Raw genomic sequence first — 24,363 nt, 5'->3', positions numbered from 1 at the left:
TGTGTATTGCTGCCTCAGAGCCTGGATAGCTCAGTCGGTAGAGCATCAGACTTTTAATCCGAGGGTCCAGGGTTCAAGTCCCTGTTCAGGCGGCTTGGTTAAAAAAAATGTATATCAATTGCATACTCTTTTCAGGATCCAATGAATGGGAAGTCCAATTACAGATGGTTCAAAAAAGTCTTGATCGAGTCCTTACATACCCATCTGTGCTCTACTTTCTTTGACAAGGGTTAAGAAGACTTACCCAAACTGTATCATGTAGTTTGACATGTTGATTATCTTTTATCCAATTCAATGTTCAAAATGTAAGCTAGTGTCGGATTAATTTGATAAAGTTGGTCAACAACTTATAGGTCATCTTTTTATTTGTGAATCTCTGATCACCTTGTTGAATCAGGTCGGATCTCTGGTGCAATGGATTGCGGCTTGGAGTCCTAGGCGAATGTAGCAAAAGCATTCAAACGCTAAGGGTTCGAACACCAACTGGGTCAATTTTATCCCTCCTCTATTTTATAACTAATTGAAACAGTAACCAGCAATCCTGCTTCTCCATCACCAGAAACATTTACCAAAATGGCAGTGAAAGAAAGTCTACTTAAACAGAGACTGTTTGCTTTGAAAATGTTGCATAGTCTATGCCCAAGAGGAAATTCCCAATGATACTGCTGAAAATGTAATTTAGGAGTTAGTAATAGTATTTGGCCCTTTATTAATTTCACAGTGTCATTTTAAACACGTGATTTCTATGTCATCCGAAAATGAGATAGTACAAATTTCCGGAGTTATAATGGATTACGTGTGCTGCTGAAATTTCAAATGCTTATAATATCAATTCAGTATTAAACTCTAGAATATTGATTGCTAATATATGTAATTATATAAATATACAAAGTGTAGGTCAGTGTACGTCCACATTTGTTTAGCTGATTTTAAGGTAGAGTATAGCAGAGCCTGGATAGCTCAGTCGGTAGAGCATCAGACTTTTAATCTGAGGGTCCAGGGTTCAAGTCCCTGTTCAGGCGGTTGTTTCCTTTAAAGAAAAAGTACTCTAATTGTATGCTCTTTTTGTGGACCCCTGCATGACGAATAAGATATTCCATTACTAAAATTGCAAAAACGTCTTTCATGGAGTTGTGAAATACACATCTGTCTCACATATTATGTGCCATTTGACTAAACTTAAGTCGTACGTAGATTTACCAATGGTATCATGTAGTCTGAGACGGTGAATATCATTTCACCAATTCAATATTCAAAATATAGCCATGGTTATAGCATCAAATGAACTTTATAAAGCTGATCAACAGCTAATAGCTCATTATTTCATTTCAGAACATCTCTGCACCTCATTATAGCAGATTGGCTCTTTGGCGCAATGGATAGCGCATTGGACTTCTAGGTGAATGTAAAATAGATATTCAAAGGTTGTGGGTTCGAATCCCACCAGAGTCAGTTTTATCCCTGTTATCCTGTTATCCCAAGTACCAATTCATTATTATATTCTCTGTATTTAGTACTAATACCGGCAACCATCTTAACCCCTTGCGTGCTGATGACAGAACGGTTCCATCATCAGCTACGGGTGAGCTGTGCTGATGACGAAACCGTTCCGTCATGACTCCGCCCGCGCAAGGCGTAGTCAGCACAGGCGGAAATACGCCCCGCACTCAAGGGGTTAAAAAACGTAGTGATAGTTGGGACACTTCCTAATGTTGATAATGTCATTTTGTGGGGTGCTGCCTCAGAGCCTGGATAGCTCAGTCGGTAGAGCATCAGACTTTTAATCTGAGGGCCCAGGGTTCAAGTCCCTGTTCAGGCGGCTTGGTTAAAGAAAATGTATATCAATTGCATACTCTTTTCAGGATCCAATGAATGGGAATTCCAATTACAGATGGTTCAAAAAAGTCTTGATCGAGTCCTTACATACCCATCTGTGCTCTACTTTCTTTGACAAGGGTTAAGAAGACTTACCCAAACTGTATCATGTAGTTTGACATGTTGATTATATTTTATCCAATTCAATGTTCAAAATGTAAGCTAGTGTCGGATTAATTTGATAAAGTTGGTCAACAACTTATAGGTCATCTTTTTATTTGTGAATCTCTGATCACCTTGTTGAATCAGGTCGGATCTCTGGTGCAATGGATTGCGGCTTGGAGTCCTAGGCGAATGTAGCAAAAGCATTCAAACGCTAAGGGTTTGAACACCAACTGGGTCAATTTTATCCCTCCTCTATTTTATAACTAATTGAAACAGTAACCAGCAATCCTGCTTCTCCATCACCAGAAACATTTACCAAAATGGCAGTGAAAGAAAGTCTACTTAAACAAAGACTGTTTGCTTTGAAAATGTTGCATAGTCTATGCCCAAGAGGAAATTCCCAATGATACTGCTGAAAATGTAATTTAGGAGTTAGTAATAGTATTTGGCCCTTTATTAATTTCACTGTGTCATTTTAAACTTGTGATTTCTATGTCATCCGAAAATGAGATAGTACAAATTTCCGGAGTTATAATGGATTACGTGTGCTGCTGAAATTTCAAATGCTTATAATATCAATTCAGTATTAAACTCTAGAATATTGATTGCTAATATATGTAATTATATAAATATACAAAGTGTAGGTCAGTGTACGTCCACATTTGTTTAGCTGATTTTAAGGTAGAGTATAGCAGAGCCTGGATAGCTCAGTCGGTAGAGCATCAGACTTTTAATCTGAGGGTCCAGGGTTCAAGTCCCTGTTCAGGCGGTTGTTTCCTTTAAAGAAAAAGTACTCTAATTGTATGCTCTTTTTGTGGACCCCTGCATGACGAATAAGATATTCCATTACTAAAATTGCAAAAACGTCTTTCATGGAGTTGTGAAATACACATCTGTCTCACATATTATGTGCCATTTGACTAAACTTAAGTCGTACGTAGATTTACCAATGGTATCATGTAGTCTGAGACGGTGAATATCATTTCACCAATTCAATATTCAAAATATAGCCATGGTTATAGTATCAAATGAACTTTATAAAGCTGATCAACAGCTAATAGCTCATTATTTCATTTCAGAACATCTCTGCACCTCATTATAGCAGATTGGCTCTGTGGCGCAATGGATAGCGCATTGGACTTCTAGGTGAATGTAAAAAAGATATTCAAAGGTTGTGGGTTCGAATCCCACCAGAGTCAGTTTTATCCCTGTTATCCTGTTATCCCAAGTACCAATTCATTATTATATTCTCTGTATTTAGTACTAATACCGGCAACCATCTTAACCCCTTGCGTGCTGATGACAGAATGGTTCCGTCATCAGCTACGGGTGAGCTGTGCTGATGACGAAACCGTTCCGTCATGACTCCGCCCGCGCAAGGCGTAGTCAGCACAGGCGGAAATACGCCCCGCACTCAAGGGGTTAAAAAACGTAGTGATAGTTGGGACACTTCCTAATGTTGATAATGTCATTTTGTGTATAGCTGCCTCAGAGCCTGGATAGCTCAGTCGGTAGAGCATCAGACTTTTAATCCGAGGGTCCAGGGTTCAAGTCCCTGTTCAGGCGGCTTGGTTAAAAAAAATGTATATCAATTGCATACTCTTTTCAGGATCCAATGAATGGGAAGTCCAATTACAGATGGTTCAAAAAAGTCTTGATCGAGTCCTTACATACCCATCTGTGCTCTACTTTCTTTGACAAGGGTTAAGAAGACTTACCCAAACTGTATCATGTAGTTTGACATGTTGATTATCTTTTATCCAATTCAATGTTCAAAATGTAAGCTAGTGTCGGATTAATTTGATAAAGTTGGTCAACAACTTATAGGTCATCTTTTTATTTGTGAATCTCTGATCACCTTGTTGAATCAGGTCGGATCTCTGGTGCAATGGATTGCGGCTTGGAGTCCTAGGCGAATGTAGCAAAAGCATTCAAACGCTAAGGGTTCGAACACCAACTGGGTCAATTTTATCCCTCCTCTATTTTATAACTAATTGAAACAGTAACCAGCAATCCTGCTTCTCCATCACCAGAAACATTTACCAAAATGGCAGTGAAAGAAAGTCTACTTAAACAGAGACTGTTTGCTTTGAAAATGTTGCATAGTCTATGCCCAAGAGGAAATTCCCAATGATACTGCTGAAAATGTAATTTAGGAGTTAGTAATAGTATTTGGCCCTTTATTAATTTCACTGTGTCATTTTAAACACGTGATTTCTATGTCATCCGAAAATGAGATAGTACAAATTTCCGGAGTTATAATGGATTACGTGTGCTGCTGAAATTTCAAATGCTTATAATATCAATTCAGTATTAAACTCTAGAATATTGATTGCTAATATATGTAATTATATAAATATACAAAGTGTAGGTCAGTGTACGTCCACATTTGTTTAGCTGATTTTAAGGTAGAGTATAGCAGAGCCTGGATAGCTCAGTCGGTAGAGCATCAGACTTTTAATCTGAGGGTCCAGGGTCCAAGTCCCTGTTCAGGCGGTTGTTTCCTTTAAAGAAAAAGTACTCTAATTGTATGCTCTTTTTGTGGACCCCTGCATGACGAATAAGATATTCCATTACTAAAATTGCAAAAACGTCTTTCATGGAGTTGTGAAATACACATCTGTCTCACATATTATGTGCCATTTGACTAAACTTAAGTCGTACGTAGATTTACCAATGGTATCATGTAGTCTGAGACGGTGAATATCATTTCACCAATTCAATATTCAAAATATAGCCATGGTTATAGTATCAAATGAACTTTATAAAGCTGATCAACAGCTAATAGCTCATTATTTCATTTCAGAACATCTCTGCACCTCATTATAGCAGATTGGCTCTGTGGCGCAATGGATAGCGCATTGGACTTCTAGGTGAATGTAAAAAAGATATTCAAAGGTTGTGGGTTCGAATCCCACCAGAGTCAGTTTTATCCCTGTTATCCTGTTATCCCAAGTACCAATTCATTATTATATTCTCTGTATTTAGTACTAATACCGGCAACCATCTTAACCCCTTGCGTGCTGATGACAGAACGGTTCCGTCATCAGCTACGGGTGAGCTGTGCTGATGACGAAACCGTTCCGTCATGACTCCGCCCGCGCAAGGCGTAGTCAGCACAGGCGGAAATACGCCCCGCACTCAAGGGGTTAAAAAACGTAGTGATAGTTGGGACACTTCCTAATGTTGATAATGTCATTTTGTGGGGTGCTGCCTCAGAGCCTGGATAGCTCAGTCGGTAGAGCATCAGACTTTTAATCTGAGGGCCCAGGGTTCAAGTCCCTGTTCAGGCGGCTTGGTTAAAGAAAATGTATATCAATTGCATACTCTTTTCAGGATCCAATGAATGGGAATTCCAATTACAGATGGTTCAAAAAAGTCTTGATCGAGTCCTTACATACCCATCTGTGCTCTACTTTCTTTGACAAGGGTTAAGAAGACTTACCCAAACTGTATCATGTAGTTTGACATGTTGATTATCTTTTATCCAATTCAATGTTCAAAATGTAAGCTAGTGTCGGATTAATTTGATAAAGTTGGTCAACAACTTATAGGTCATCTTTTTATTTGTGAATCTCTGATCACCTTGTTGAATCAGGTCGGATCTCTGGTGCAATGGATTGCGGCTTGGAGTCCTAGGCGAATGTAGCAAAAGCATTCAAACGCTAAGGGTTCGAACACCAACTGGGTCAATTTTATCCCTCCTCTATTTTATAACTAATTGAAACAGTAACCAGCAATCCTGCTTCTCCATCACCAGAAACATTTACCAAAATGGCAGTGAAAGAAAGTCTACTTAAACAGAGACTGTTTGCTTTGAAAATGTTGCATAGTCTATGCCCAAGAGGAAATTCCCAATGATACTGCTGAAAATGTAATTTAGGAGTTAGTAATAGTATTTGGCCCTTTATTAATTTCACTGTGTCATTTTAAACACGTGATTTCTATGTCATCCGAAAATGAGATAGTACAAATTTCCGGAGTTATAATGGATTACGTGTGCTGCTGAAATTTCAAATGCTTATAATATCAATTCAGTATTAAACTCTAGAATATTGATTGCTAATATATGTAATTATATAAATATACAAAGTGTAGGTCAGTGTACGTCCACATTTGTTTAGCTGATTTTAAGGTAGAGTATAGCAGAGCCTGGATAGCTCAGTCGGTAGAGCATCAGACTTTTAATCTGAGGGTCCAGGGTTCAAGTCCCTGTTCAGGCGGTTGTTTCCTTTAAAGAAAAAGTACTCTAATTGTATGCTCTTTTTGTGGACCCCTGCATGACGAATAAGATATTCCATTACTAAAATTGCAAAAACGTCTTTCATGGAGTTGTGAAATACACATCTGTCTCACATATTATGTGCCATTTGACTAAACTTAAGTCATACGTAGATTTACCAATGGTATCATGTAGTCTGAGACGGTGAATATCATTTCACCAATTCAATATTCAAAATATAGCCATGGTTATAGTATCAAATGAACTTTATAAAGCTGATCAACAGCTAATAGCTCATTATTTCATTTCAGAACATCTCTGCACCTCATTATAGCAGATTGGCTCTGTGGCGCAATGGATAGCGCATTGGACTTCTAGGTGAATGTAAAATAGATATTCAAAGGTTGTGGGTTCGAATCCCACCAGAGTCAGTTTTATCCCTGTTATCCTGTTATCCCAAGTACCAACTCATTATTATATTCTCTGTATTTAGTACTAATACCGGCAACCATCTTAACCCCTTGCGTGCTGATGACAGAACGTTTCCGTCATCAGCTACGGGTGAGCTGTGCTGATGACGAAACCGTTCCGTCATGACTCCGCCCGCGCAAGGCGGAGTCAGCACAGGCGGAAAACACGCCCCGCACGCAAGGGGTTAAAAAACGTAGTGATAGTTGGGACACTTCCTAATGTTGATAATGTCATTTTGTGGGGTGCTGCCTCAGAGCCTGGATAGCTCAGTCGGTAGAGCATCAGACTTTTAATCTGAGGGCCCAGGGTTCAAGTCCCTGTTCAGGCGGCTTGGTTAAAGAAAATGTATATCAATTGCATACTCTTTTCAGGATCCAATGAATGGGAATTCCAATTACAGATGGTTCAAAAAAGTCTTGATCGAGTCCTTACATACCCATCTGTGCTCTACTTTCTTTGACAAGGGTTAAGAAGACTTACCCAAACTGTATCATGTAGTTTGACATGTTGATTATCTTTTATCCAATTCAATGTTCAAAATGTAAGCTAGTGTCGGATTAATTTGATAAAGTTGGTCAACAACTTATAGGTCATCTTTTTATTTGTGAATCTCTGATCACCTTGTTGAATCAGGTCGGATCTCTGGTGCAATGGATTGTGGCTTGGAGTCCTAGGCGAATGTAGCAAAAGCATTCAAACGCTAAGGGTTCGAACACCAACTGGGTCAATTTTATCCCTCCTCTATTTTATAACTAATTGAAACAGTAACCAGCAATCCTGCTTCTCCATCACCAGAAACATTTACCAAAATGGCAGTGAAAGAAAGTCTACTTAAACAGAGACTGTTTGCTTTGAAAATGTTGCATAGTCTATGCCCAAGAGGAAATTCCCAATGATACTGCTGAAAATGTAATTTAGGAGTTAGTAATAGTATTTGGCCCTTTATTAATTTCACTGTGTCATTTTAAACACGTGATTTCTATGTCATCCGAAAATGAGATAGTACAAATTTCCGGAGTTATAATGGATTACGTGTGCTGCTGAAATTTCAAATGCTTATAATATCAATTCAGTATTAAACTCTAGAATATTGATTGCTAATATATGTAATTATATAAATATACAAAGTGTAGGTCAGTGTACGTCCACATTTGTTTAGCTGATTTTAAGGTAGAGTATAGCAGAGCCTGGATAGCTCAGTCGGTAGAGCATCAGACTTTTAATCTGAGGGTCCAGGGTTCAAGTCCCTGTTCAGGCGGTTGTTTCCTTTAAAGAAAAAGTACTCTAATTGTATGCTCTTTTTGTGGACCCCTGCATGACGAATAAGATATTCCATTACTAAAATTGCAAAAACGTCTTTCATGGAGTTGTGAAATACACATCTGTCTCACATATTATGTGCCATTTGACTAAACTTAAGTCGTACGTAGATTTACCAATGGTATCATGTAGTCTGAGACGGTGAATATCATTTCACCAATTCAATATTCAAAATATAGCCATGGTTATAGCATCAAATGAACTTTATAAAGCTGATCAACAGCTAATAGCTCATTATTTCATTTCAGAACATCTCTGCACCTCATTATAGCAGATTGGCTCTTTGGCGCAATGGATAGCGCATTGGACTTCTAGGTGAATGTAAAATAGATATTCAAAGGTTGTGGGTTCGAATCCCACCAGAGTCAGTTTTATCCCTGTTATCCTGTTATCCCAAGTACCAACTCATTATTATATTCTCTGTATTTAGTACTAATACCGGCAACCATCTTAACCCCTTGCGTGCTGATGACAGAACGTTTCCGTCATCAGCTACGGGTGAGCTGTGCTGATGACGAAACCGTTCCGTCATGACTCCGCCCGCGCAAGGCGGAGTCAGCACAGGCGGAAAATACGCCCCGCACGCAAGGGGTTAAAAAACGTAGTGATAGTTGGGACACTTCCTAATGTTGATAATGTCATTTTGTGGGGTGCTGCCTCAGAGCCTGGATAGCTCAGTCGGTAGAGCATCAGACTTTTAATCTGAGGGCCCAGGGTTCAAGTCCCTGTTCAGGCGGCTTGGTTAAAGAAAATGTATATCAATTGCATACTCTTTTCAGGATCCAATGAATGGGAATTCCAATTACAGATGGTTCAAAAAAGTCTTGATCGAGTCCTTACATACCCATCTGTGCTCTACTTTCTTTGACAAGGGTTAAGAAGACTTACCCAAACTGTATCATGTAGTTTGACATGTTGATTATCTTTTATCCAATTCAATGTTCAAAATGTAAGCTAGTGTCCGATTAATTTGATAAAGTTGGTCAACAACTTATAGGTCATCTTTTTATTTGTGAATCTCTGATCACCTTGTTGAATCAGGTCGGATCTCTGGTGCAATGGATTGCGGCTTGGAGTCCTAGGCGAATGTAGCAAAAGCATTCAAACGCTAAGGGTTCGAACACCAACTGGGTCAATTTTATCCCTCCTCTATTTTATAACTAATTGAAACAGTAACCAGCAATCCTGCTTCTCCATCACCAGAAACATTTACCAAAATGGCAGTGAAAGAAAGTCTACTTAAACAGAGACTGTTTGCTTTGAAAATGTTGCATAGTCTATGCCCAAGAGGAAATTCCCAATGATACTGCTGAAAATGTAATTTAGGAGTTAGTAATAGTATTTGGCCCTTTATTAATTTCACAGTGTCATTTTAAACACGTGATTTCTATGTCATCCGAAAATGAGATAGTACAAATTTCCCGAGTTATAATGGATTACGTGTGCTGCTGAAATTTCAAATGCTTAAAATATCAATTCATTATTAAACTCTAGAATATTGATTGCTAATATATGTACTTATATAAATATACAAAGTGTAGGTCAGTGTACGTCCACATTTGTTTAGCTGATTTTAAGGTAGAGTATAGCAGAGCCTGGATAGCTCAGTCGGTAGAGCATCAGACTTTTAATCTGAGGGTCCACGGTTCAAGTCCCTGTTCAGGCGGTTGTTTCCTTTAAAGAAAAAGTACTCTAATTGTATGCTCTTTTTGTGGACCCCTGCATGACGAATAAGATATTCCATTACTAAAATTGCAAAAACGTCTTTCATGGAGTTGTGAAATACACATCTGTCTCACATATTATGTGCCATTTGACTAAACTTAAGTCGTACGTAGATTTACCAATGGTATCATGTAGTCTGAGACGGTGAATATCATTTCACCAATTCAATATTCAAAATATAGCCATGGTTATAGTATCAAATGAACTTTATAAAGCTGATCAACAGCTAATAGCTCATTATTTCATTTCAGAACATCTCTGCACCTCATTATAGCAGATTGGCTCTGTGGCGCAATGGATAGCGTATTGGACTTCTAGGTGAATGTAAAAAAGATATTCAAAGGTTGTGGGTTCGAATCCCACCAGAGTCAGTTTTATCCCTGTTATCCTGTTATCCCAAGTACCAATTCATTATTATATTCTCTGTATTTAGTACTAATACCGGCAACCATCTTAACCCCTTGCGTGCTGATGACAGAACGTTTCCGTCATCAGCTACGGGTGAGCTGTGCTGATGACGAAACCGTTCCGTCATGACTCCGCCCGCGCAAGGCGGAGTCAGCACAGGCGGAAAATACGCCCCGCACGCAAGGGGTTAAAAAACGTAGTGATAGTTGGGACACTTCCTAATGTTGATAATGTCATTTTGTGTATTGCTGCCTCAGAGCCTGGATAGCTCAGTCGGTAGAGCATCAGACTTTTAATCCGAGGGTCCAGGGTTCAAGTCCCTGTTCAGGCGGCTTGGTTAAAAAAAATGTATATCAATTGCATACTCTTTTCAGGATCCAATGAATGGGAAGTCCAATTACAGATGGTTCAAAAAAGTCTTGATCGAGTCCTTACATACCCATCTGTGCTCTACTTTCTTTGACAAGGGTTAAGAAGACTTACCCAAACTGTATCATGTAGTTTGACATGTTGATTATCTTTTATCCAATTCAATGTTCAAAATGTAAGCTAGTGTCGGATTAATTTGATAAAGTTGGTCAACAACTTATAGGTCATCTTTTTATTTGTGAATCTCTGATCACCTTGTTGAATCAGGTCGGATCTCTGGTGCAATGGATTGCGGCTTGGAGTCCTAGGCGAATGTAGCAAAAGCATTCAAACGCTAAGGGTTCGAACACCAACTGGGTCAATTTTATCCCTCCTCTATTTTATAACTAATTGAAACAGTAACCAGCAATCCTGCTTCTCCATCACCAGAAACATTTACCAAAATGGCAGTGAAAGAAAGTCTACTTAAACAGAGACTGTTTGCTTTGAAAATGTTGCATAGTCTATGCCCAAGAGGAAATTCCCAATGATACTGCTGAAAATGTAATTTAGGAGTTAGTAATAGTATTTGGCCCTTTATTAATTTCACAGTGTCATTTTAAACACGTGATTTCTATGTCATATGAAAATGAGATAGTACAAATTTCCGGAGTTATAATGGATTACGTGTGCTGCTGAAATTTCAAATGCTTAAAATATCAATTCATTATTAAACTCTAGAATATTGATTGCTAATATATGTAATTATATAAATATACAAAGTGTAGGTCAGTGTACGTCCACATTTGTTTAGCTGATTTTAAGGTAGAGTATAGCAGAGCCTGGATAGCTCAGTCGGTAGAGCATCAGACTTTTAATCTGAGGGTCCAGGGTTCAAGTCCCTGTTCAGGTGGTTGTTTCCTTTAAAGAAAAAGTACTCTAATTGTATGCTCTTTTTGTGGACCCCTGCATGACGAATAAGATATTCCATTACTAAAATTGCAAAAACGTCTTTCATGGAGTTGTGAAATACACATCTGTCTCACATATTATGTGCCATTTGACTAAACTTAAGTCGTACGTAGATTTACCAATGGTATCATGTAGTCTGAGACGGTGAATATCATTTCACCAATTCAATATTCAAAATATAGCCATGGTTATAGTATCAAATGAACTTTATAAAGCTGATCAACAGCTAATAGCTCATTATTTCATTTCAGAACATCTCTGCACCTCATTATAGCAGATTGGCTCTGTGGCGCAATGGATAGCGCATTGGACTTCTAGGTGAATGTAAAAAAGATATTCAAAGGTTGTGGGTTCGAATCCCACCAGAGTCAGTTTTATCCCTGTTATCCTGTTATCCCAAGTACCAACTCATTATTATATTCTCTGTATTTAGTACTAATACCGGCAACCATCTTAACCCCTTGCGTGCTGATGACGAAACCGTTCCGTCATGACTCCGCCCGCGCAAGGCGGAGTCAGCACAGGCGGAAAATACGCCCCGCACGCAAGGGGTTAAAAAACGTAGTGATAGTTGGGACACTTCCTAATGTTGATAATGTCATTTTGTGTATTGCTGCCTCAGAGCCTGGATAGCTCAGTCGGTAGAGCATCAGACTTTTAATCCGAGGGTCCAGGGTTCAAGTCCCTGTTCAGGCGGCTTGGTTAAAAAAAATGTATATCAATTGCATACTCTTTTCAGGATCCAATGAATGGGAAGTCCAATTACAGATGGTTCAAAAAAGTCTTGATCGAGTCCTTACATACCCATCTGTGCTCTACTTTCTTTGACAAGGGTTAAGAAGACTTACCCAAACTGTATCATGTAGTTTGACGACATGTTGATTATCTTTTATCCAATTCAATGTTCAAAATGTAAGCTAGTGTCCGATTAATTTGATAAAGTTGGTCAACCACTTATAGGTCATCTTTTTATTTGTGAATCTCTGATCACCTTGTTGAATCAGGTCGGATCTCTGGTGCAATGGATTGCGGCTTGGAGTCCTAGGCGAATGTAGCAAAAGCATTCAAACGCTAAGGGATCGAACACCAACTGGGTCAATTTTATCCCTCCTCTATTTTATAACTAATTGAAACAGTAACCAGCAATCCTGCTTCTCCATCACCAGAAACATTTACCAAAATGGCAGTGAAAGAAAGTCTACTTAAACAGAGACTGTTTGCTTTGAAAATGTTGCATAGTCTATGCCCAAGAGGAAATTCCCAATGATACTGCTGAAAATGTAATTTAGGAGTTAGTAATAGTATTTGGCCCTTTATTAATTTCACAGTGTCATTTTAAACACGTGATTTCTATGTCATCCGAAAATGAGATAGTACAAATTTCCGGAGTTATAATGGATTACGTGTGCTGCTGAAATTTCAAATGCTTATAATATCAATTCATTATTAAACTCTAGAATATTGATTGCTAATATGTAATTATATAAATATACAAAGTGTAGGTCAGTGTACGTCCACATTTGTTTAGCTGATTTTAAGGTAGAGTATAGCAGAGCCTGGATAGCTCAGTCGGTAGAGCATCAGACTTTTAATCTGAGGGTCCAGGGTTCAAGTCCCTGTTCAGGCGGTTGTTTCCTTTAAAGAAAAAGTACTCTAATTGTATGCTCTTTTTGTGGACCCCTGCATGACGAATAAGATATTCCATTACTAAAATTGCAAAAACGTCTTTCATGGAGTTGTGAAATACACATCTGTCTCACATATTATGTGCCATTTGACTAAACTTAAGTCGTACGTAGATTTACCAATGGTATCATGTAGTCTGAGACGGTGAATATCATTTCACCAATTCAATATTCAAAATATAGCCATGGTTATAGTATCAAATGAACTTTATAAAGCTGATCAACAGCTAATAGCTCATTATTTCATTTCAGATCATCTCTGCACCTCATTATAGCAGATTGGCTCTGTGGCGCAATGGATAGCGCATTGGACTTCTAGGTGAATGTAAAAAAGATATTCAAAGGTTGTGGGTTCGAATCCCACCAGAGTCAGTTTTATCCCTGTTATCCTGTTATCCCAAGTACCAATTCATTATTATATTCTCTGTATTTAGTACTAATACCGGCAACCATCTTAACCCCTTGCGTGCTGATGACAGAACGGTTCCGTCATCAGCTACGGGTGAGCTGTGCTGATGACGAAACCGTTCCGTCATGACTCCGCCCGCGCAAGGCGGAGTCAGCACAGGCGGAAAATACGCCCCGCACGCAAGGGGTTAAAAAACGTAGTGATAGTTGGGACACTTCCTAATGTTGATAATGCCATTTTGTGGGGTGCTGCCTCAGAGCCTGGATAGCTCAGTCGGTAGAGCATCAGACTTTTAATCTGAGGGCCCAGGGTTCAAGTCCCTGTTCAGGCGGCTTGGTTAAAGAAAATGTATATCAAATGCATACTCTTTTCAGGATCCAATGAATGGGAATTCCAATTACAGATGGTTCAAAAAAGTCTTGATCGAGTCCTTACATACCCATCTGTGCTCTACTTTCTTTGACAAGGGTTAAGAAGACTTACCCAAACTGTATCATGTAGTTTGACATGTTGATTATCTTTTATCCAATTCAATGTTCAAAATGTAAGCTAGTGTCAGATTAATTTGATAAAGTTGGTCAACCACTTATAGGTCATCTTTTTATTTGTGAATCTCTGATCACCTTGTTGAATCAGGTCGGATCTCTGGTGCAATGGATTGCGGCTTGGAGTCCTAGGCGAATGTAGCAAAAGCATTCAAACGCTAAGGGATCGAACACCAACTGGGTCAATTTTATCCCTCCTCTATTTTATAACTAATTGAAACAGTAACCAGCAATCCTGCTTCTCCATCACCAGAAACATTTACCAAAATGGCAGTGAAAGAAAGTCTACTTAAACAGAGACTGTTTGCTTTGAAAATGTTGCATAGTCTATGCCCAAGAGGAAATTCCCAATGATACTGCTGAAAATGTAATTTAGGAGTTAGTAATAGTATTTGGCCCCTTATTAATTTCACTGTGTCATTTTAAACACGTGATTTCTATGTCATCCGAAAATGAGATAGTACAAATTTCCGGAGTTATAATGGATTACGTGTGCTGCTGAAATTTCAAATGCTTATAATATCAATTCATTATTAAACTCTAGAATATTGATTGCTAATATGTAATTATATAAATATACAAAGTGTAGGTCAGTGTACGTCCACATTTGTTTAGCTGATTTTAAGGTAGAGTATAGCAGAGCCTGGATAGCTCAGTCGGTAGAGCATCAGACTTTTAATCTGAGGGTCCAGGGTTCAAGTCCCTGTTCAGGCGGTTGTTTCCTTTAAAGAAAAAGTACTCTAATTGTATGCTCTTTTTGTGGACCCCTGCATGACGAATAAGATATTCCATTACTAAAATTGCAAAAACGTCTTTCATGGAGTTGTGAAATACACATCTGTCTCACATATTATGTGCCATTTGACTAAACTTAAGTCGTACGTAGATTTACCAATGGTATCATGTAGTCTGAGACGGTGAATATCATTTCACCAATTCAATATTCAAAATATAGCCATGGTTATAGTATCAAATGAACTTTATAAAGCTGATCAACAGCTAATAGCTCATTATTTCATTTCAGATCATCTCTGCACCTCATTATAGCAGATTGGCTCTGTGGCGCAATGGATAGCGCATTGGACTTCTAGGTGAATGTAAAAAAGATATTCAAAGGTTGTGGGTTCGAATCCCACCAGAGTCAGTTTTATCCCTGTTATCCTGTTATCCCAAGTACCAATTCATTATTATATTCTCTGTATTTAGTACTAATACCGGCAACCATCTTAACCCCTTGCGTGCTGATGACAGAACGGTTCCGTCATCAGCTACGGGTGAGCTGTGCTGATGACGAAACCGTTCCGTCATGACTCCGCCCGCGCAAGGCGGAGTCAGCACAGGCGGAAAATACGCCCCACACGCAAGGGGTTAAAAAACGTAGTGATAGTTGGGACACTTCCTAATGTTGATAATGTCATTTTGTGGGGTGCTGCCTCAGAGCCTGGATAGCTCAGTCGGTAGAGCATCAGACTTTTAATCTGAGGGCCCAGGGTTCAAGTCCCTGTTCAGGCGGCTTGGTTAAAGAAAATGTATATCAATTGCATACTCTTTTCAGGATCCAATGAATGGGAATTCCAATTACAGATGGTTCAAAAAAGTCTTGATCGAGTCCTTACATACCCATCTGTGCTCTACTTTCTTTGACAAGGGTTAAGAAGACTTACCCAAACTGTATCATGTAGTTTGACATGTTGATTATCTTTTATCCAATTCAATGTTCAAAATGTAAGCTAGTGTCAGATTAATTTGATAAAGTTGGTCAACCACTTATAGGTCATCTTTTTATTTGTGAATCTCTGATCACCTTGTTGAATCAGGTCGGATCTCTGGTGCAATGGATTGCGGCTTGGAGTCCTAGGCGAATGTAGCAAAAGCATTCAAACGCTAAGGGATCGAACACCAACTGGGTCAATTTTATCCCTCCTCTATTTTATAACTAATTGAAACAGTAACCAGCAATCCTGCTTCTCCATCACCAGAAACATTTACCAAAATGGCAGTGAAAGAAAGTCTACTTAAACAGAGACTGTTTGCTTTGAAAATGTTGCATAGTCTATGCCCAAGAGGAAATTCCCAATGATACTGCTGAAAATGTAATTTAGGAGTTAGTAATAGTATTTGGCCCTTTATTAATTTCACAGTGTCATTTTAAACACGTGATTTCTATGTCATCCGAAAATGAGATAGTACAAATTTCCGGAGTTATAATGGATTACGTGTGCTGCTGAAATTTCAAATGCTTATAATATCAATTCATTATTAAACTCTAGAATATTGATTGCTAATATGTAATTATATAAATATACAAAGTGTAGGTCAGTGTACGTCCACATTTGTTTAGCTGATTTTAAGGTAGAGTATAGCAGAGCCTGGATAGCTCAGTCGGTAGAGCATCAGACTTTTAATCTGAGGGTCCAGGGTTCAAGTCCCTGTTCAGGCGGTTGTTTCCTTTAAAGAAAAAGTACTCTAATTGTATGCTCTTTTTGTGGACCCCTGCATGACGAATAAGATATTCCATTACTAAAATTGCAAAAACGTCTTTCATGGAGTTGTGAAATACACATCTGTCTCACATATTATGTGCCATTTGACTAAACTTAAGTCGTACGTAGATTTACCAATGGTATCATGTAGTCTGAGACGGTGAATATCATTTCACCAATTCAATATTCAAAATATAGCCATGGTTATAGTATCAAATGAACTTTATAAAGCTGATCAACAGCTAATAGCTCATTATTTCATTTCAGATCATCTCTGCACCTCATTATAGCAGATTGGCTCTGTGGCGCAATGGATAGCGCATTGGACTTCTAGGTGAATGTAAAAAAGATATTCAAAGGTTGTGGGTTCGAATCCCACCAGAGTCAGTTTTATCCCTGTTATCCTGTTATCCCAAGTACCAATTCATTATTATATTCTCTGTATTTAGTACTAATACCGGCAACCATCTTAACCCCTTGCGTGCTGATGACAGAACGGTTCCGTCATCAGCTACGGGTGAGCTGTGCTGATGACGAAACCGTTCCGTCATGACTCCGCCCGCGCAAGGCGGAGTCAGCACAGGCGGAAAATACGCCCCGCACGCAAGGGGTTAAAAAACGTAGTGATAGTTGGGACACTTCCTAATGTTGATAATGCCATTTTGTGGGGTGCTGCCTCAGAGCCTGGATAGCTCAGTCGGTAGAGCATCAGACTTTTAATCTGAGGGCCCAGGGTTCAAGTCCCTGTTCAGGCGGCTTGGTTAAAGAAAATGTATATCAAATGCATACTCTTTTCAGGATCCAATGAATGGGAATTCCAATTACAGATGGTTCAAAAAAGTCTTGATCGAGTCCTTACATACCCATCTGTGCTCTACTTTCTTTGACAAGGGTTAAGAAGACTTACCCAAACTGTATCATGTAGTTTGACATGTTGATTATCTTTTATCCAATTCAATGTTCAAAATGTAAGCTAGTGTCAGATTAATTTGATAAAGTTGGTCAACCACTTATAGGTCATCTTTTTATTTGTGAATCTCTGATCACCTTGTTGAATCAGGTCGGATCTCTGGTGCAATGGATTGCGGCTTGGAGTCCTAGGCGAATGTAGCAAAAGCATTCAAACGCTAAGGGATCGAACACCAACTGGGTCAATTTTATCCCTCCTCTATTTTATAACTAATTGAAACAGTAACCAGCAATCCTGCTTCTCCATCACCAGAAACATTTACCAAAATGGCAGTGAAAGAAAGTCTACTTAAACAGAGACTGTTTGCTTTGAAAATGTTGCATAGTCTATGCCCAAGAGGAAATTCCCAATGATACTGCTGAAAATGTAATTTAGGAGTTAGTAATAGTATTTGGCCCTTTATTAATTTCACTGTGTCATTTTAAACACGTGATTTCTATGTCATCCGAAAATGAGATAGTACAAATTTCCGGAGTTATAATGGATTACGTGTGCTGCTGAAATTTCAAATGCTTATAATATCAATTCATTATTAAACTCTAGAATATTGATTGCTAATATGTAATTATATAAATATACAAAGTGTAGGTCAGTGTACGTCCACATTTGTTTAGCTGATTTTAAGGTAGAGTATAGCAGAGCCTGGATAGCTCAGTCGGTAGAGCATCAGACTTTTAATCTGAGGGTCCAGGGTTCAAGTCCCTGTTCAGGCGGTTGTTTCCTTTAAAGAAAAAGTACTCTAATTGTATGCTCTTTTTGTGGACCCCTGCATGACGAATAAGATATTCCATTACTAAAATTGCAAAAACGTCTTTCATGGAGTTGTGAAATACACATCTGTCTCACATATTATGTGCCATTTGACTAAACTTAAGTCGTACGTAGATTTACCAATGGTATCATGTAGTCTGAGACGGTGAATATCATTTCACCAATTCAATATTCAAAATATAGCCATGGTTATAGTATCAAATGAACTTTATAAAGCTGATCAACAGCTAATAGCTCATTATTTCATTTCAGATCATCTCTGCACCTCATTATAGCAGATTGGCTCTGTGGCGCAATGGATAGCGCATTGGACTTCTAGGTGAATGTAAAAAAGATATTCAAAGGTTGTGGGTTCGAATCCCACCAGAGTCAGTTTTATCCCTGTTATCCTGTTATCCCAAGTACCAATTCATTATTATATTCTCTGTATTTAGTACTAATACCGGCAACCATCTTAACCCCTTGCGTGCTGATGACAGAACGGTTCCGTCATCAGCTACGGGTGAGCTGTGCTGATGACGAAACCGTTCCGTCATGACTCCGCCCGCGCAAGGCGGAGTCAGCACAGGCGGAAAATACGCCCCGCACGCAAGGGGTTAAAAAACGTAGTGATAGTTGGGACACTTCCTAATGTTGATAATGCCATTTTGTGGGGTGCTGCCTCAGAGCCTGGATAGCTCAGTCGGTAGAGCATCAGACTTTTAATCTGAGGGCCCAGGGTTCAAGTCCCTGTTCAGGCGGCTTGGTTAAAGAAAATGTATATCAAATGCATACTCTTTTCAGGATCCAATGAATGGGAATTCCAATTACAGATGGTTCAAAAAAGTCTTGATCGAGTCCTTACATACCCATCTGTGCTCTACTTTCTTTGACAAGGGTTAAGAAGACTTACCCAAACTGTATCATGTAGTTTGACATGTTGATTATCTTTTATCCAATTCAATGTTCAAAATGTAAGCTAGTGTCAGATTAATTTGATAAAGTTTGTCAACCACTTATAGGTCATCTTTTTATTTGTGAATCTCTGATCACCTTGTTGAATCAGGTCGGATCTCTGGTGCAATGGATTGCGGCTTGGAGTCCTAGGCGAATGTAGCAAAAGCATTCAAACGCTAAGGGATCGAACACCAACTGGGTCAATTTTATCCCTCCTCTATTTTATAACTAATTGAAACAGTAACCAGCAATCCTGCTTCTCCATCACCAGAAACATTTACCAAAATGGCAGTGAAAGAAAGTCTACTTAAACAGAGACTGTTTGCTTTGAAAATGTTGCATAGTCTATGCCCAAGAGGAAATTCCCAATGATACTGCTGAAAATGTAATTTAGGAGTTAGTAATAGTATTTGGCCCTTTATTAATTTCACAGTGTCATTTTAAACACGTGATTTCTATGTCATCCGAAAATGAGATAGTACAAATTTCCGGAGTTATAATGGATTACGTGTGCTGCTGAAATTTCAAATGCTTATAATATCAATTCATTATTAAACTCTAGAATATTGATTGCTAATATGTAATTATATAAATATACAAAGTGTAGGTCAGTGTACGTCCACATTTGTTTAGCTGATTTTAAGGTAGAGTATAGCAGAGCCTGGATAGCTCAGTCGGTAGAGCATCAGACTTTTAATCTGAGGGTCCAGGGTTCAAGTCCCTGTTCAGGCGGTTGTTTCCTTTAAAGAAAAAGTACTCTAATTGTATGCTCTTTTTGTGGACCCCTGCATGACGAATAAGATATTCCATTACTAAAATTGCAAAAACGTCTTTCATGGAGTTGTGAAATACACATCTGTCTCACATATTATGTGCCATTTGACTAAACTTAAGTCGTACGTAGATTTACCAATGGTATCATGTAGTCTGAGACGGTGAATATCATTTCACCAATTCAATATTCAAAATATAGCCATGGTTATAGTATCAAATGAACTTTATAAAGCTGATCAACAGCTAATTGCTCATTATTTCATTTCAGATCATCTCTGCACCTCATTATAGCAGATTGGCTCTGTGGCGCAATGGATAGCGCATTGGACTTCTAGGTGAATGTAAAAAAGTTATTCAAAGGTTGTGGGTTCGAATCCCAGCAGAGTCAGTTTTATCCCTGTTATCCTGTTATCCCAAGTACCAATTCATTATTATATTCTCTGTATTTAGTACTAATACCGGCAACCATCTTAACCCCTTGCGTGCTGATGACAGAACGGTTCCGTCATCAGCTACGGGTGAGCTGTGCTGATGACGAAACCGTTCCGTCATGACTCCGCCCGCGCAAGGCGGAGTCAGCACAGGCGGAAAATACGCCCCGCACGCAAGGGGTTAAAAAACGTAGTGATAGTTGGGACACTTCCTAATGTTGATAATGCCATTTTGTGGGGTGCTGCCTCAGAGCCTGGATAGCTCAGTCGGTAGAGCATCAGACTTTTAATCTGAGGGCCCAGGGTTCAAGTCCCTGTTCAGGCGGCTTGGTTAAAGAAAATGTATATCAATTGCATACTCTTTTCAGGATCCAATGAATGGGAATTCCAATTACAGATGGTTCAAAAAAGTCTTGATCGAGTCCTTACATACCCATCTGTGCTCTACTTTCTTTGACAAGGGTTAAGAAGACTTACCCAAACTGTATCATGTAGTTTGACATGTTGATTATCTTTTATCCAATTCAATGTTCAAAATGTAAGCTAGTGTCCGATTAATTTGATAAAGTTGGTCAACAACTTATAGGTCATCTTTTTATTTGTGAATCTCTGATCACCTTGTTGAATCAGGTCGGATCTCTGGTGCAATGGATTGCGGCTTGGAGTCCTAGGCGAATGTAGCAAAAGCATTCAAACGCTAAGGGTTCGAACACCAACTGGGTCAATTTTATCCCTCCTCTATTTTATAACTAATTGAAACAGTAACCAGCAATCCTGCTTCTCCATCACCAGAAACATTTACCAAAATGGCAGTGAAAGAAAGTCTACTTAAACAGAGACTGTTTGCTTTGAAAATGTTGCATAGTCTATGCCCAAGAGGAAATTCCCAATGATACTGCTGAAAATGTAATTTAGGAGTTAGTAATAGTATTTGGCCCTTTATTAATTTCACAGTGTCATTTTAAACACGTGATTTCTATGTCATCCGAAAATGAGATAGTACAAATTTCCGGAGTTATAATGGATTACGTGTGCTGCTGAAATTTCAAATGCTTATAATATCAATTCATTATTAAACTCTAGAATATTGATTGCTAATATGTAATTATATAAATATACAAAGTGTAGGTCAGTGTACGTCCACATTTGTTTAGCTGATTTTAAGGTAGAGTATAGCAGAGCCTGGATAGCTCAGTCGGTAGAGCATCAGACTTTTAATCTGAGGGTCCAGGGTTCAAGTCCCTGTTCAGGCGGTTGTTTCCTTTAAAGAAAAAGTACTCTAATTGTATGCTCTTTTTGTGGACCCCTGCATGACGAATAAGATATTCCATTACTAAAATTGCAAAAACGTCTTTCATGGAGTTGTGAAATACACATCTGTCTCACATATTATGTGCCATTTGACTAAACTTAAGTCGTACGTAGATTTACCAATGGTATCATGTAGTCTGAGACGGTGAATATCATTTCACCAATTCAATATTCAAAATATAGCCATGGTTATAGTATCAAATGAACTTTATAAAGCTGATCAACAGCTAATAGCTCATTATTTCATTTCAGATCATCTCTGCACCTCATTATAGCAGATTGGCTCTGTGGCGCAATGGATAGCGCATTGGACTTCTAGGTGAATGTAAAAAAGATATTCAAAGGTTGTGGGTTCGAATCCCACCAGAGTCAGTTTTATCCCTGTTATCCTGTTATCCCAAGTACCAATTCATTATTATATTCTCTGTATTTAGTACTAATACCGGCAACCATCTTAACCCCTTGCGTGCTGATGACAGAACGGTTCCGTCATCAGCTACGGGTGAGCTGTGCTGATGACGAAACCGTTCCGTCATGACTCCGCCCGCGCAAGGCGGAGTCAGCACAGGCGGAAAATACGCCCCGCACGCAAGGGGTTAAAAAACGTAGTGATAGTTGGGACACTTCCTAATGTTGATAATGCCATTTTGTGGGGTGCTGCCTCAGAGCCTGGATAGCTCAGTCGGTAGAGCATCAGACTTTTAATCTGAGGGCCCAGGGTTCAAGTCCCTGTTCAGGCGGCTTGGTTAAAGAAAATGTATATCAATTGCATACTCTTTTCAGGATCCAATGAATGGGAATTCCAATTACAGATGGTTCAAAAAAGTCTTGATCGAGTCCTTACATACCCATCTGTGCTCTACTTTCTTTGACAAGGGTTAAGAAGACTTACCCAAACTGTATCATGTAGTTTGACATGTTGATTATCTTTTATCCAATTCAATGTTCAAAATGTAAGCTAGTGTCCGATTAATTTGATAAAGTTGGTCAACCACTTATAGGTCATCTTTTTATTTGTGAATCTCTGATCACCTTGTTGAATCAGGTCGGATCTCTGGTGCAATGGATTGCGGCTTGGAGTCCTAGGCGAATGTAGCAAAAGCATTCAAACGCTAAGGGTTCGAACACCAACTGGGTCAATTTTATCCCTCCTCTATTTTATAACTAATTGAAACAGTAACCAGCAATCCTGCTTCTCCATCACCAGAAACATTTACCAAAATGGCAGTGAAAGAAAGTCTACTTAAACAGAGACTGTTTGCTTTGAAAATGTTGCATAGTCTATGCCCAAGAGGAAATTCCCAATGATACTGCTGAAAATGTAATTTAGGAGTTAGTAATAGTATTTGGCCCTTTATTAATTTCACTGTGTCATTTTAAACACGTGATTTCTATGTCATCCGAAAATGAGATAGTACAAATTTCCGGAGTTATAATGGATTACGTGTGCTGCTGAAATTTCAAATGCTTATAATATCAATTCATTATTAAACTCTAGAATATTGATTGCTAATATGTAATTATATAAATATACAAAGTGTAGGTCAGTGTACGTCCACATTTGTTTAGCTGATTTTAAGGTAGAGTATAGCAGAGCCTGGATAGCTCAGTCGGTAGAGCATCAGACTTTTAATCTGAGGGTCCAGGGTTCAAGTCCCTGTTCAGGCGGTTGTTTCCTTTAAAGAAAAAGTACTCTAATTGTATGCTCTTTTTGTGGACCCCTGCATGACGAATAAGATATTCCATTACTAAAATTGCAAAAACGTCTTTCATGGAGTTGTGAAATACACATCTGTCTCACATATTATGTGCCATTTGACTAAACTTAAGTCGTACGTAGATTTACCAATGGTATCATGTAGTCTGAGACGGTGAATATCATTTCACCAATTCAATATTCAAAATATAGCCATGGTTATAGTATCAAATGAACTTTATAAAGCTGATCAACAGCTAATTGCTCATTATTTCATTTCAGATCATCTCTGCACCTCATTATAGCAGATTGGCTCTGTGGCGCAATGGATAGCGCATTGGACTTCTAGGTGAATGTAAAAAAGTTATTCAAAGGTTGTGGGTTCGAATCCCAGCAGAGTCAGTTTTATCCCTGTTATCCTGTTATCCCAAGTACCAATTCATTATTATATTCTCTGTATTTAGTACTAATACCGGCAACCATCTTAACCCCTTGCGTGCTGATGACAGAACGGTTCCGTCATCAGCTACGGGTGAGCTGTGCTGATGACGAAACCGTTCCGTCATGACTCCGCCCGCGCAAGGCGGAGTCAGCACAGGCGGAAAATACGCCCCGCACGCAAGGGGTTAAAAAACGTAGTGATAGTTGGGACACTTCCTAATGTTGATAATGCCATTTTGTGGGGTGCTGCCTCAGAGCCTGGATAGCTCAGTCGGTAGAGCATCAGACTTTTAATCTGAGGGCCCAGGGTTCAAGTCCCTGTTCAGGCGGCTTGGTTAAAGAAAATGTATATCAAATGCATTCTCTTTTCAGGATCCAATGAATGGGAATTCCAATTACAGATGGTTCAAAAAAGTCTTGATCGAGTCCTTACATACCCATCTGTGCTCTACTTTCTTTGACAAG

General features: G+C 38.9%; 36 non-coding genes across 36 annotated transcripts; all 36 read left to right on the top strand.

Moving 5' to 3' along the window:
- The first annotated feature begins 949 nt into the window (after window positions 1–949).
- Window positions 950–1,022, top strand: TRNAK-UUU (transfer RNA lysine (anticodon UUU)). The gene has a single exon. It is a non-coding gene; the product is annotated as a tRNA-Lys (tRNA).
- A 339-nt stretch (window positions 1,023–1,361) lies between these two features.
- Window positions 1,362–1,452, top strand: TRNAR-UCU (transfer RNA arginine (anticodon UCU)). The gene is given in 2 exon segments: window positions 1,362–1,398; window positions 1,417–1,452. It is a non-coding gene; the product is annotated as a tRNA-Arg (tRNA).
- Window positions 1,453–1,746: 294 nt separating this feature from the next.
- Window positions 1,747–1,819, top strand: TRNAK-UUU (transfer RNA lysine (anticodon UUU)). The gene has a single exon. It is a non-coding gene; the product is annotated as a tRNA-Lys (tRNA).
- An 857-nt stretch (window positions 1,820–2,676) lies between these two features.
- On the top strand, window positions 2,677–2,749 carry TRNAK-UUU (transfer RNA lysine (anticodon UUU)). The gene has a single exon. It is a non-coding gene; the product is annotated as a tRNA-Lys (tRNA).
- A 339-nt stretch (window positions 2,750–3,088) lies between these two features.
- TRNAR-UCU (transfer RNA arginine (anticodon UCU)) lies at window positions 3,089–3,179 on the top strand. The gene is given in 2 exon segments: window positions 3,089–3,125; window positions 3,144–3,179. It is a non-coding gene; the product is annotated as a tRNA-Arg (tRNA).
- A 1,636-nt stretch (window positions 3,180–4,815) lies between these two features.
- On the top strand, window positions 4,816–4,906 carry TRNAR-UCU (transfer RNA arginine (anticodon UCU)). Its single transcript is given in 2 exon segments — window positions 4,816–4,852; window positions 4,871–4,906. It is a non-coding gene; the product is annotated as a tRNA-Arg (tRNA).
- A 294-nt stretch (window positions 4,907–5,200) lies between these two features.
- On the top strand, window positions 5,201–5,273 carry TRNAK-UUU (transfer RNA lysine (anticodon UUU)). Its single transcript has one exon. It is a non-coding gene; the product is annotated as a tRNA-Lys (tRNA).
- Window positions 5,274–6,130: 857 nt separating this feature from the next.
- TRNAK-UUU (transfer RNA lysine (anticodon UUU)) lies at window positions 6,131–6,203 on the top strand. The gene has a single exon. It is a non-coding gene; the product is annotated as a tRNA-Lys (tRNA).
- Window positions 6,204–6,542: 339 nt separating this feature from the next.
- TRNAR-UCU (transfer RNA arginine (anticodon UCU)) lies at window positions 6,543–6,633 on the top strand. Its single transcript is given in 2 exon segments — window positions 6,543–6,579; window positions 6,598–6,633. It is a non-coding gene; the product is annotated as a tRNA-Arg (tRNA).
- Window positions 6,634–6,928: 295 nt separating this feature from the next.
- TRNAK-UUU (transfer RNA lysine (anticodon UUU)) lies at window positions 6,929–7,001 on the top strand. The gene has a single exon. It is a non-coding gene; the product is annotated as a tRNA-Lys (tRNA).
- An 857-nt stretch (window positions 7,002–7,858) lies between these two features.
- TRNAK-UUU (transfer RNA lysine (anticodon UUU)) lies at window positions 7,859–7,931 on the top strand. Its single transcript has one exon. It is a non-coding gene; the product is annotated as a tRNA-Lys (tRNA).
- Window positions 7,932–8,270: 339 nt separating this feature from the next.
- On the top strand, window positions 8,271–8,361 carry TRNAR-UCU (transfer RNA arginine (anticodon UCU)). Its single transcript is given in 2 exon segments — window positions 8,271–8,307; window positions 8,326–8,361. It is a non-coding gene; the product is annotated as a tRNA-Arg (tRNA).
- Window positions 8,362–8,656: 295 nt separating this feature from the next.
- TRNAK-UUU (transfer RNA lysine (anticodon UUU)) lies at window positions 8,657–8,729 on the top strand. The gene has a single exon. It is a non-coding gene; the product is annotated as a tRNA-Lys (tRNA).
- A 1,269-nt stretch (window positions 8,730–9,998) lies between these two features.
- On the top strand, window positions 9,999–10,089 carry TRNAR-UCU (transfer RNA arginine (anticodon UCU)). Its single transcript is given in 2 exon segments — window positions 9,999–10,035; window positions 10,054–10,089. It is a non-coding gene; the product is annotated as a tRNA-Arg (tRNA).
- A 1,637-nt stretch (window positions 10,090–11,726) lies between these two features.
- TRNAR-UCU (transfer RNA arginine (anticodon UCU)) lies at window positions 11,727–11,817 on the top strand. Its single transcript is given in 2 exon segments — window positions 11,727–11,763; window positions 11,782–11,817. It is a non-coding gene; the product is annotated as a tRNA-Arg (tRNA).
- A 1,183-nt stretch (window positions 11,818–13,000) lies between these two features.
- On the top strand, window positions 13,001–13,073 carry TRNAK-UUU (transfer RNA lysine (anticodon UUU)). Its single transcript has one exon. It is a non-coding gene; the product is annotated as a tRNA-Lys (tRNA).
- A 339-nt stretch (window positions 13,074–13,412) lies between these two features.
- On the top strand, window positions 13,413–13,503 carry TRNAR-UCU (transfer RNA arginine (anticodon UCU)). Its single transcript is given in 2 exon segments — window positions 13,413–13,449; window positions 13,468–13,503. It is a non-coding gene; the product is annotated as a tRNA-Arg (tRNA).
- A 295-nt stretch (window positions 13,504–13,798) lies between these two features.
- TRNAK-UUU (transfer RNA lysine (anticodon UUU)) lies at window positions 13,799–13,871 on the top strand. The gene has a single exon. It is a non-coding gene; the product is annotated as a tRNA-Lys (tRNA).
- Window positions 13,872–14,726: 855 nt separating this feature from the next.
- Window positions 14,727–14,799, top strand: TRNAK-UUU (transfer RNA lysine (anticodon UUU)). The gene has a single exon. It is a non-coding gene; the product is annotated as a tRNA-Lys (tRNA).
- Window positions 14,800–15,138: 339 nt separating this feature from the next.
- TRNAR-UCU (transfer RNA arginine (anticodon UCU)) lies at window positions 15,139–15,229 on the top strand. Its single transcript is given in 2 exon segments — window positions 15,139–15,175; window positions 15,194–15,229. It is a non-coding gene; the product is annotated as a tRNA-Arg (tRNA).
- A 295-nt stretch (window positions 15,230–15,524) lies between these two features.
- TRNAK-UUU (transfer RNA lysine (anticodon UUU)) lies at window positions 15,525–15,597 on the top strand. The gene has a single exon. It is a non-coding gene; the product is annotated as a tRNA-Lys (tRNA).
- Window positions 15,598–16,452: 855 nt separating this feature from the next.
- On the top strand, window positions 16,453–16,525 carry TRNAK-UUU (transfer RNA lysine (anticodon UUU)). Its single transcript has one exon. It is a non-coding gene; the product is annotated as a tRNA-Lys (tRNA).
- Window positions 16,526–16,864: 339 nt separating this feature from the next.
- TRNAR-UCU (transfer RNA arginine (anticodon UCU)) lies at window positions 16,865–16,955 on the top strand. The gene is given in 2 exon segments: window positions 16,865–16,901; window positions 16,920–16,955. It is a non-coding gene; the product is annotated as a tRNA-Arg (tRNA).
- A 295-nt stretch (window positions 16,956–17,250) lies between these two features.
- TRNAK-UUU (transfer RNA lysine (anticodon UUU)) lies at window positions 17,251–17,323 on the top strand. The gene has a single exon. It is a non-coding gene; the product is annotated as a tRNA-Lys (tRNA).
- Window positions 17,324–18,178: 855 nt separating this feature from the next.
- TRNAK-UUU (transfer RNA lysine (anticodon UUU)) lies at window positions 18,179–18,251 on the top strand. Its single transcript has one exon. It is a non-coding gene; the product is annotated as a tRNA-Lys (tRNA).
- Window positions 18,252–18,590: 339 nt separating this feature from the next.
- Window positions 18,591–18,681, top strand: TRNAR-UCU (transfer RNA arginine (anticodon UCU)). Its single transcript is given in 2 exon segments — window positions 18,591–18,627; window positions 18,646–18,681. It is a non-coding gene; the product is annotated as a tRNA-Arg (tRNA).
- A 295-nt stretch (window positions 18,682–18,976) lies between these two features.
- Window positions 18,977–19,049, top strand: TRNAK-UUU (transfer RNA lysine (anticodon UUU)). The gene has a single exon. It is a non-coding gene; the product is annotated as a tRNA-Lys (tRNA).
- An 855-nt stretch (window positions 19,050–19,904) lies between these two features.
- On the top strand, window positions 19,905–19,977 carry TRNAK-UUU (transfer RNA lysine (anticodon UUU)). Its single transcript has one exon. It is a non-coding gene; the product is annotated as a tRNA-Lys (tRNA).
- A 339-nt stretch (window positions 19,978–20,316) lies between these two features.
- TRNAR-UCU (transfer RNA arginine (anticodon UCU)) lies at window positions 20,317–20,407 on the top strand. Its single transcript is given in 2 exon segments — window positions 20,317–20,353; window positions 20,372–20,407. It is a non-coding gene; the product is annotated as a tRNA-Arg (tRNA).
- A 295-nt stretch (window positions 20,408–20,702) lies between these two features.
- TRNAK-UUU (transfer RNA lysine (anticodon UUU)) lies at window positions 20,703–20,775 on the top strand. Its single transcript has one exon. It is a non-coding gene; the product is annotated as a tRNA-Lys (tRNA).
- An 855-nt stretch (window positions 20,776–21,630) lies between these two features.
- On the top strand, window positions 21,631–21,703 carry TRNAK-UUU (transfer RNA lysine (anticodon UUU)). The gene has a single exon. It is a non-coding gene; the product is annotated as a tRNA-Lys (tRNA).
- Window positions 21,704–22,042: 339 nt separating this feature from the next.
- On the top strand, window positions 22,043–22,133 carry TRNAR-UCU (transfer RNA arginine (anticodon UCU)). The gene is given in 2 exon segments: window positions 22,043–22,079; window positions 22,098–22,133. It is a non-coding gene; the product is annotated as a tRNA-Arg (tRNA).
- A 295-nt stretch (window positions 22,134–22,428) lies between these two features.
- TRNAK-UUU (transfer RNA lysine (anticodon UUU)) lies at window positions 22,429–22,501 on the top strand. The gene has a single exon. It is a non-coding gene; the product is annotated as a tRNA-Lys (tRNA).
- An 855-nt stretch (window positions 22,502–23,356) lies between these two features.
- On the top strand, window positions 23,357–23,429 carry TRNAK-UUU (transfer RNA lysine (anticodon UUU)). The gene has a single exon. It is a non-coding gene; the product is annotated as a tRNA-Lys (tRNA).
- Window positions 23,430–23,768: 339 nt separating this feature from the next.
- TRNAR-UCU (transfer RNA arginine (anticodon UCU)) lies at window positions 23,769–23,859 on the top strand. The gene is given in 2 exon segments: window positions 23,769–23,805; window positions 23,824–23,859. It is a non-coding gene; the product is annotated as a tRNA-Arg (tRNA).
- Window positions 23,860–24,154: 295 nt separating this feature from the next.
- Window positions 24,155–24,227, top strand: TRNAK-UUU (transfer RNA lysine (anticodon UUU)). Its single transcript has one exon. It is a non-coding gene; the product is annotated as a tRNA-Lys (tRNA).
- Window positions 24,228–24,363: the final 136 nt, after the last annotated feature.

This window comes from Lissotriton vulgaris, chromosome 1_2 (genome assembly GCF_964263255.1).
Source record: "Lissotriton vulgaris chromosome 1_2, aLisVul1.2, whole genome shotgun sequence".
Classification (NCBI taxonomy): domain Eukaryota; kingdom Metazoa; phylum Chordata; class Amphibia; order Caudata; family Salamandridae; genus Lissotriton; species Lissotriton vulgaris.
This window is presented reverse-complemented; position numbering and strand designations above follow the sequence as displayed.